Here is an 8,637-nt window from a genome sequence, read left to right as displayed (position 1 = left end):
GAAATGCAGACAGAAGGGGGAGAATGTGGAAGAGTGGGAGAATGTGAGAGGTTGGGAGAAAGTGGGAACGTGGTGACCAAGAAAAACAGGGAATGATTAAGAGAAATAAGGAGAAGGAAAAAAAAACTTTTACTTTTAAATTTTAAATATGTTTTTATTTTTATTTTTGTTTTAAAACATAAATTTAAAATTTAAAAATTAAGAATTTAAATTTAAAATTTAAATTTAAATTCAAATTCATATTCTTTTAAAAAATAATAAATAAATAAATAAAATAAAAAAGACAGGACAAAATACGGTATTGTAAGCTCAAGGGCAGATTCATTAGCGGGCCACGGGGGCACGTGCCCCCTTACATTATCAGATTTTGTATTTTAATATTAAATTTGAAGTGTTAGATTACAATATATATTAAATTTAACTTCATTTTGTCTAATTTTTGCTTCTGCGGTAGTGGTTGTGCCCCTCCTGCAAATCTCACATGCTACAATTATTTGTTTGAAATACTTCTTATCCTAAATATCAATAATTTTCTTTGCTCAAATATCAAATTTCTTCATAAATTGCCACGAAATAGTTTTTATTCCAAACATCAATAATTTTCTTTCTTCAAATTTCTCAAATATCATTAACTTTATTTTTCCAAATATCAAATTTCTTCCTAGATTTCAATGATTTCCTAAAAGGAAGATAATTTGATCTTCTAAGAGAAAGATATTTAAAAAAAAAAAAAATAATAATCTAAGATCAAACCCTAACTTATTTCCTAGCCATTATTTGTTATCTAATCAAAAATTTTAAAAAATGAATAAAGTCGTGATCCAAACTTCCACTCTCTCAACAACATTCCGAGCAATAGGTATTAATCTTTATTTTTCCTTTTCTTTTTTTATGATAATTTTAAATTCACATATTTCCATTACAAAAAATCATATGAAAATTGTCGGTATTTCTTTATTGCTACAAATATAGTGAATGTTAACAGAGCATCAGTTAAACGTCATGATATTTTTTAAAATATTTTTTAGTGTGTTTATTATATAGTGCCTAGTGCCTCTTATATAAAATTTTTGGATCGGTCATTGGGTAAGTTGGTAGTTTAATATGGCATATTCGATTCTCTTACTTACATACTATGACAGATTTGGTGAGTTAGCTTCCCTAGCTATCTTAGAGTAACATGTCCTAGAAGTTAGATGATAAACAAACTATATATTCCGCAAAATATTTATTTTCCTTTTATCTGTCAAGTGTATTTATGCATCTTTGATGCTCTTTTTTGTCTTTTTTTTCTTTTTCGTAGGGAGATATTTTATTCCTTCCTTCAAGGTTTTAAAGCCACCGATATGCATCTTGTAGGTGTGTTTTTTTAACTTTAGGGTTTACTCCTTAGTTATTAACAAAAATACATGTGTGCATTGTAATTTTTTATTGGTGAGATAAATATTTAAAGGGACATTTTTAAAAATATAGCAAAATAAACTAAAATATTTACAAGTTATAGCAAAATTTTGGATTCTATCACTATAGCATATCAATGAATATCAGTGATAGAATTTGCTATAGGTTGTAAGTATTTTGTAAAATTTTCTATTTTTGAAAATCTCCTATTTTAAATCTATATAATAGATTTAATCCAAGATCATTCATGTTAAAATTGTCGAGAATAAGTTACATATTGAATTCCATTGATGATGGTTGTAAAATGGCTCTTGTCTAATGGCTATAAAATGACTATTATCTTCCACAACCAAAACCCTGAATGCTTTTAGTGAGATCTTTCTCTTGATGGGATACAAGAAAGACGGGATGCTTATTGCTTTGGTATATTGGGGACCATAGTCCTAAGTCTCTTTATATATATACTAGTTCAATTAGGATTCTCATTATATCCTAATCAATCTAGGAATAGACTTCTACCCATTTAACTCATATTCAATTAGAAATCTCGGGCCTCTTAAAAAGATCACATAATAAGCCTAATTTAATAAAATAACCCAATGTAATAAATTATTAATTCACTTCACACTCTAATTAGACGTCTTATTTAAATATGTCTAATAATATCCCACTTGGACTATGTTTGCATTCGTGATATAATTGGACCAGATAAACCTTAAGCGCGCATAAACACATTATTTTAATAATAGAATTCCTCTTTAGTTCAATCTGGTCCATCTCTTGCATCAGCATGGAACCAAGGTGGCATTTGTCACTATCCTTGTAACTAAACCTTCCTTGATCATCAATTCTTATACATTCAATGACATAGATCAAGTATGGATGAATAGCATGGAAACTACATGCAAAGTGATCTAAATCATGCATGTTTCCAACTGATCCAAATTTTTTAGTGAGATCATTCTTAAAAAAACTTTATATTAAACCGCATTTGCAAAACTGCATGCATAACAAACAAGTTCAGATAATAAAACATAAACCATTAACTTTATTCAATATAGAAAACAAACAAATTAAGGCCAAAGAACATCCTTAATAACAAACTTCCACTAAACCATGGATTCAGAAAATTGACTAACATCCCTATGAACAACATGCTCATGAAAAACTTTAGTGGTGTACTTTTAGTCAATTAATTTGTCATTATTGAGTTTGTTCTTTACGTGTTCTATGAAAATTTGACCACTTTAAACTCTTTCTTTCACAAATAGGGAGTTTTCCGTCTACATGCTTTGACTTTGTATTGCTTTTCTTTTTATTGGAATATATTACTATTGAGTTTGTTTAACACTTTTCCAAGATATAACTCCTTCAACCAACATGAAGTTATAGCCTAAAGTGGATCACAAAGTGTATTGACATCTAACATAAACCGAATCCGAATACCAAATGACCTCTAAAATTTCTGATCTTCGATAGGTGAGCATATAATCTTTTGTTCTTTATAAATACCTTATAACTCGTTTGGCTGCTCTCTAATGATCCATCCCCGAATTGCTCAAATATCTACCTAACACTTCAACTATGAACGCAATATCTATTTATAGATGTGACCTAAACGCTTGTGCCACAACATAGAAAAATTCTCATTTAATTTATGCTTTGTACCACATGATTTAGACAACAAAACCTTGTTAGACATGAAGCAATAGAATCAAGCATGTATAGGTTATCAATTAAAGAACCAATACCAATAAGATTAGAGTTTTGAAAGAGACTAACTTTATTATTTCCAAGAGAACAAGAAAAGCCAAAATTTTTCAAACTGGAAATAGAAACTAAGTTTTGTCTAAATGACGGAACAATAAAAGTATCATTCAAATCATAAAAACAACTAGTTTCTAAAAGTAATCTAAAATTATTGCTAATAGCTTCAATTGCAGCTACTTTGCCATCACCCACATAGATGAGTTTTTCTGCATCATTTGGCTGTTAGCTTCACAGGGTACCAAGCATGAATATACTTATGTGAGTAGTAGCACCATAATCTACCCACCAAGTATTTGTAGGTACATAATGCTAAATTAACTCCAGAACAAACCAAGTATTTCGACAATGAACTTTTTAGGAATTTTCACTTTTAGTGATAGAACCTCGAAAATACTCTTGAATGGAGTGCCTAACAATAATGAGACACATGCAATTTTGATCGTTTTCACTTCTCAATATTTGTCGTATTTGACTGTAACTTAGTAGAAGCAGGCTTATCGATCCTTAATGCAACACCCGAGAAGTATCTGTAGGCTTTCCTTCTAAATCTTGAAATTCGATCCATTCAACTTAGGGATTGAATTTAGATTTCCAGATATTTGAGTAAGACCAACTAAAGAAAGAATGGAAAAATAAATGATATACTCATAATTAATGGGTCTCATAAAATAAAATATGAGAGAATAATTTCACATAAATGGTGGGCTCCTTTTACAAGATATACCTAGCACAACATTGATGTCCAACCTTTGGGTAGAGACATCAATTGTAAGCGATACTCTCAACATAGTAATCAAAGTACTGACAGTAAACTCTGTCAAAAAACTTAGTCTTTCTTTGGACTGACTATTTTTCACATGACCAATCCTTATAATTGTCACCTACTCATCACCAAACGTTTAGATTTTGCTATTTTTAAAAAATGTCCCTTAAATTTTCTCTACTCCTCGTTCTTTCTCTTTATATTTTAGATAAAAGAAAATCAGGGCCAAAAGTTTAGATTTAAAAAGTAATGAAATAACGAAAAATACAAAAAAAACCAAACATTTTTCTAATGTCTTTTTGTTTTTTCCTTTTTTTAGAGAGGAGAAAAATACTAAAGGATTTTGTTTATAAAAAAAATAGTAGCAAGAAAATAATAAAAAATTCTACATTTTTTTTTCTGTGTGTCTTTTAGAAAAGAGAAGAAAAATAAATAGTGATGCAAATCCCAAAGAAAATTACTTGTTATATGAGATGTGAATCCTTGAGAGTAAATCTCTATCTAATAAGAATAAAATCAAAATTAGATATTACGAATAAATTAAATTTTATTTTTCCCTAAAATAACATAAATGAGATATTATGAGACTTTGTAAAAAAAATGATTCTTTTTTCTTAAAATAAATATAAATAAGTTTTAAAATATTTTATTTCAAACCAAATTAATTTCTTTTTTTTCCTAAAATGAGTAGAAATAAGTTTTCAAAATATATTTTATTTAAAACTAAATAATTTCACTTTTTTTTCTAAAATGAGTAGATATGTTTAAAAGAATAAAAAAACTATAACAAAAAACATCTTAGTCATTACCAATATTCATTTTAAAAAGAAAATAATAAAACATGTAGTATAAAATTAGTTGGCTACATTAAAAAAAAAACCCCACAAACCCATAATAAAAAATACCAAAAATGTCCATGTCAACATTTGATTAATTGGTATTCAACACACATAATATAGTTGGTACACGATCTTGTACCAAGATCGTTTAGATTTGGCTGCACGATTGTTTAGATTTGAGTAGTCATTTTTCAAGTTTTTTTGGTACACGATCATTTAGATTTGACTATTTTTCGTATACTATCATTTAAATTTGGCCTACCCAATATCTTAATGACTTTTTTTCAAGATCTTTTATATTTGGCACACGGTCTTGTACACCAAAATAACAGTTTGAAAAAAATAAAAATAAAATAAATCTTTTATATTTAGTACACGATATTGAACCAAAAAACAATTTAAAAATAAAATAAAATAAAAATTACAAAAATAATAGAAAAAGACAATGGAAATAAAAGAAAAATGGCAGGAAAAAAAAAGATTGAAAGGAAAGTCAAACCTAGAATTAAAAAAATAGCCGGCTTCATAGACCTTTTTATTTTGTTACACGCGTAGTAGATATTTTGATATTTTGTTATATTTATGAAATTTTTCTTAACATAAATATGTTTTAATAAACTAATAATAGTCTATTAAAATATCTACTTAACTTATTTTTATACTCAAAAAATTATTACTGAATTCAATTACTTACTTAATTATTTACATAATTATTAATTAATAATTAGCTAATAATACTTTTATTATGTTTAATTAGTAGATTAGGATTAGATGGGGGATTTTTTAAAATGGAATAATTAGGCAAAATATTTACATCCTCGTAGCAAATTTTTAACCGATTATGTAGAAAGTCTAAAACAGATGGTGAAATACCAAAAAAGCCCAAGAAAACCTAAATCATCAAAATTAATCGTGATTTTTTTTCTTTCTATACTCGACACACAAAACATTAGAATAATCTCGATGTTTTCCGATCGAGATGAAGGACAAAAATCTTTAGCGATTGAATTCTCGGGCTAATCTCGGTGCTTGTGTGCCCGGGATGGAATGCAGAGAAGTTAAGAAAGTGAAATTGAAGAAGGAAATGAAATATAATCTCAGGGCTAATCATGGTATTTCTCGGCCGAGACGAAGAACAAAAGGCTTTAGAGATTGAGTTCTTTGGCTAATCTTGGTGTTTGTCATATTATCATGAAATCTTGGGGCTAATCTCAATGTTTCTTGATCGAGATGAAGGACAGAAAGCTTTAGAGATTGAGTTCTCGAACTAATCATAGTGCTTGTCTGGTCGGGACGAAAGACAGAGAAGTTAAGAAGCTTAGAACTCAGGGCATCTCTCAGTCGAGTTCGGTCGAGATTGGAAACACATGAAGATTCTTTCTATATATTGGTTTCTATATGTGATAGACACTAATAAGAACTGGTATCATAACACTCATAAATTTCAATATAGATCCATTTGGTGATGCAACATCAAAATGAAACTATAATGATTACATCATTGATTAATTTAACAAAGTTTGTAAGTCCTAAAATTATGACCCTTGCCATAACAACTACTACATCTTGTTGAATAATTACTATTAACTTCACCGATTGATGAGATTCTTAATTTTTTTAGCTCTTCTGATTGAATTCTTAAGTTGACGAGGGATGTGGGAACATCTCCTCTGGAAATACTTGTCGCTGGTGAGGGATGAGTCACGTCACTGAAAAAATAAATGAAGAACAATCAAGTCACGGTTTCTTGATATATTTGTAAATAAGTTTACATTTTTCTATATTCAAAACAATCTTAAATTATAATCAATGACATTCGCTCAAATTTGAATATTTATAACTAATTAAATAATTAATTAAGTAATTTTAATCAATATATATATATATATATTGAATGATATTTTTCGGTTTAATTAATTCATCTATTAATTTGTATATGGTTGTTGTGCATAATTTTATAAATTAAACATAAATATATTTTTTTTGTCCATAAAATTCAAATGCACAACCAAACATATTTATTTTTAACTTTTAGATATCTTATTCTTAAACATTCATATTATCATGTCATCATTTATTCCAAAATATCGTTTAGGGCAGAGTAAGTAAGAAGTGCATAATGAGTTTTTATGTTACATGTGGAAGGGAGCTAATTAATTAAAGTTGAGAAAAAACTTGTGTATGAAGATGAGAAAATCTCGAATAAGAATATAAGTTGTAGCGAGAGAATCTCTCATTTAGGGAATACTATAGGTTTAAAAATATTACATTTTATCTCTAATTAGTATCTATTACATCTTAAATACATAATTTAAAAAAAAAAATCAATCTTAACCAATATCATAAATTAAGAGAATTTTAGATAAAATGCAAAGAAAATTTTAAAAATCACATCTTCTTTGTAACTAATATCTACTTTTTTTTAGTGGAAAAACATATTTTTGGAAAATCACATTTGATGTTTAATCAATGTCTACTTCATTTATAAATGAAGCATTTAAAAAAAAAATCACATTTACGTTATCTCTTTTATTTTTTTCCTAATCATTTAAAGTAAATTCAACTTAGATTGAGAATTATAATTAGAATGAAAAATAATATTCTCCATCTCCATAATTCCAACAAAAGTGAAAAAATGAATAGATTTTTTAAAAAAATAGAAAAAATTGACAAACTATTTATTACAAAATCAAAAAAATTTATTACACTGTCAAATGTTCTATTATTGATAATTTCTCAAAAAATATTTTATTTTTAATAAATAACACAATCATCTTTTTCATGATTTAAATAGATGTATGATGAACTCACAAATACATATATTTTTTAAAAAAATTAGATTTAAATAAATATCTGTTAACTTTATACGATATTTTGATGGGTTCTACTTTCATTAAATTTATTTTAGTGTACCTAAAATTTTGAAATTTGCCTCAAATTTAGACAAAAGGCAAATATCTAAAAGAAAAGAAAAGAAAAGAAAAGAAAAAAGAGAAAGAGGAAAAAAGAGAAAAGAAAAATCCAAAGATTTAGATGTGTGTTAGGTATTCTCTCCTTTTTAGGGAGAACGATAGTCACCTAAATTTTTTTAAAAAAATCATTACAAGTTTTTGTTCCTTTTTAAAAAAATCATTCATATTAAAAAAGATTAATAATTATTTAAAATTTTGAAATCTTTCTAAAATTACTTATTTTCAAAATTAGATGGTGAAACATATGTTTAAGTAAATTATTGGCCTCTAAAAATAGATATTGAATTTGGAATGGACTCTGGAAAGAGAAAAAGTGCTTTTATTAACTTATTAAAAGCGTTTTTATTAATTCTTTTAATATCAATATCCCCATTAATTAAAATTTAAAAGTTTAGTCCATGGCAGTCTAAAGTGGTTATAAAATTTAAAAACAAATAAAACAAAATAAAACGTGTAGAAAAGGCTACATATATATATATATGTATGTATGAAGATGAAAATATAAATGATTTAGATTCAAGCAACCAGGATTAAAAGAATCTATGAATCACTATAGGATCCTATACCTTAGGATGGCTAGCTACTTAGACTATCTACTCACCCCACTTCGACCCACTTTTTTAAGGTGGTAAATTAGCTACATATTATGATCCAATATGATTTCTTGTCCTCCTAGTTTAATTCAATAGTAATCTGACATGACTTTATATTCTACAAATCCAAAGTTTGATCATCATTGTACTCACAATTGCTATATATATGAATACTATGATGTGTAAGACATTTGAGTTATGTTTAGGTCGTTTACCCTTTCACTTTTCTTTTTAAAAAATATCTATATCATCTACATGTCATTTAATTATTAAGAGAATTGAGAAAGTATAGATACCAC

Source organism: Cucumis sativus, chromosome 5, assembly GCF_000004075.3.
Source record: "Cucumis sativus cultivar 9930 chromosome 5, Cucumber_9930_V3, whole genome shotgun sequence".
Lineage (NCBI taxonomy): Eukaryota > Viridiplantae > Streptophyta > Magnoliopsida > Cucurbitales > Cucurbitaceae > Cucumis > Cucumis sativus.
The sequence above is the reverse complement of the archived record's forward strand: the minus strand, read 5'-3'. Positions refer to the sequence as shown.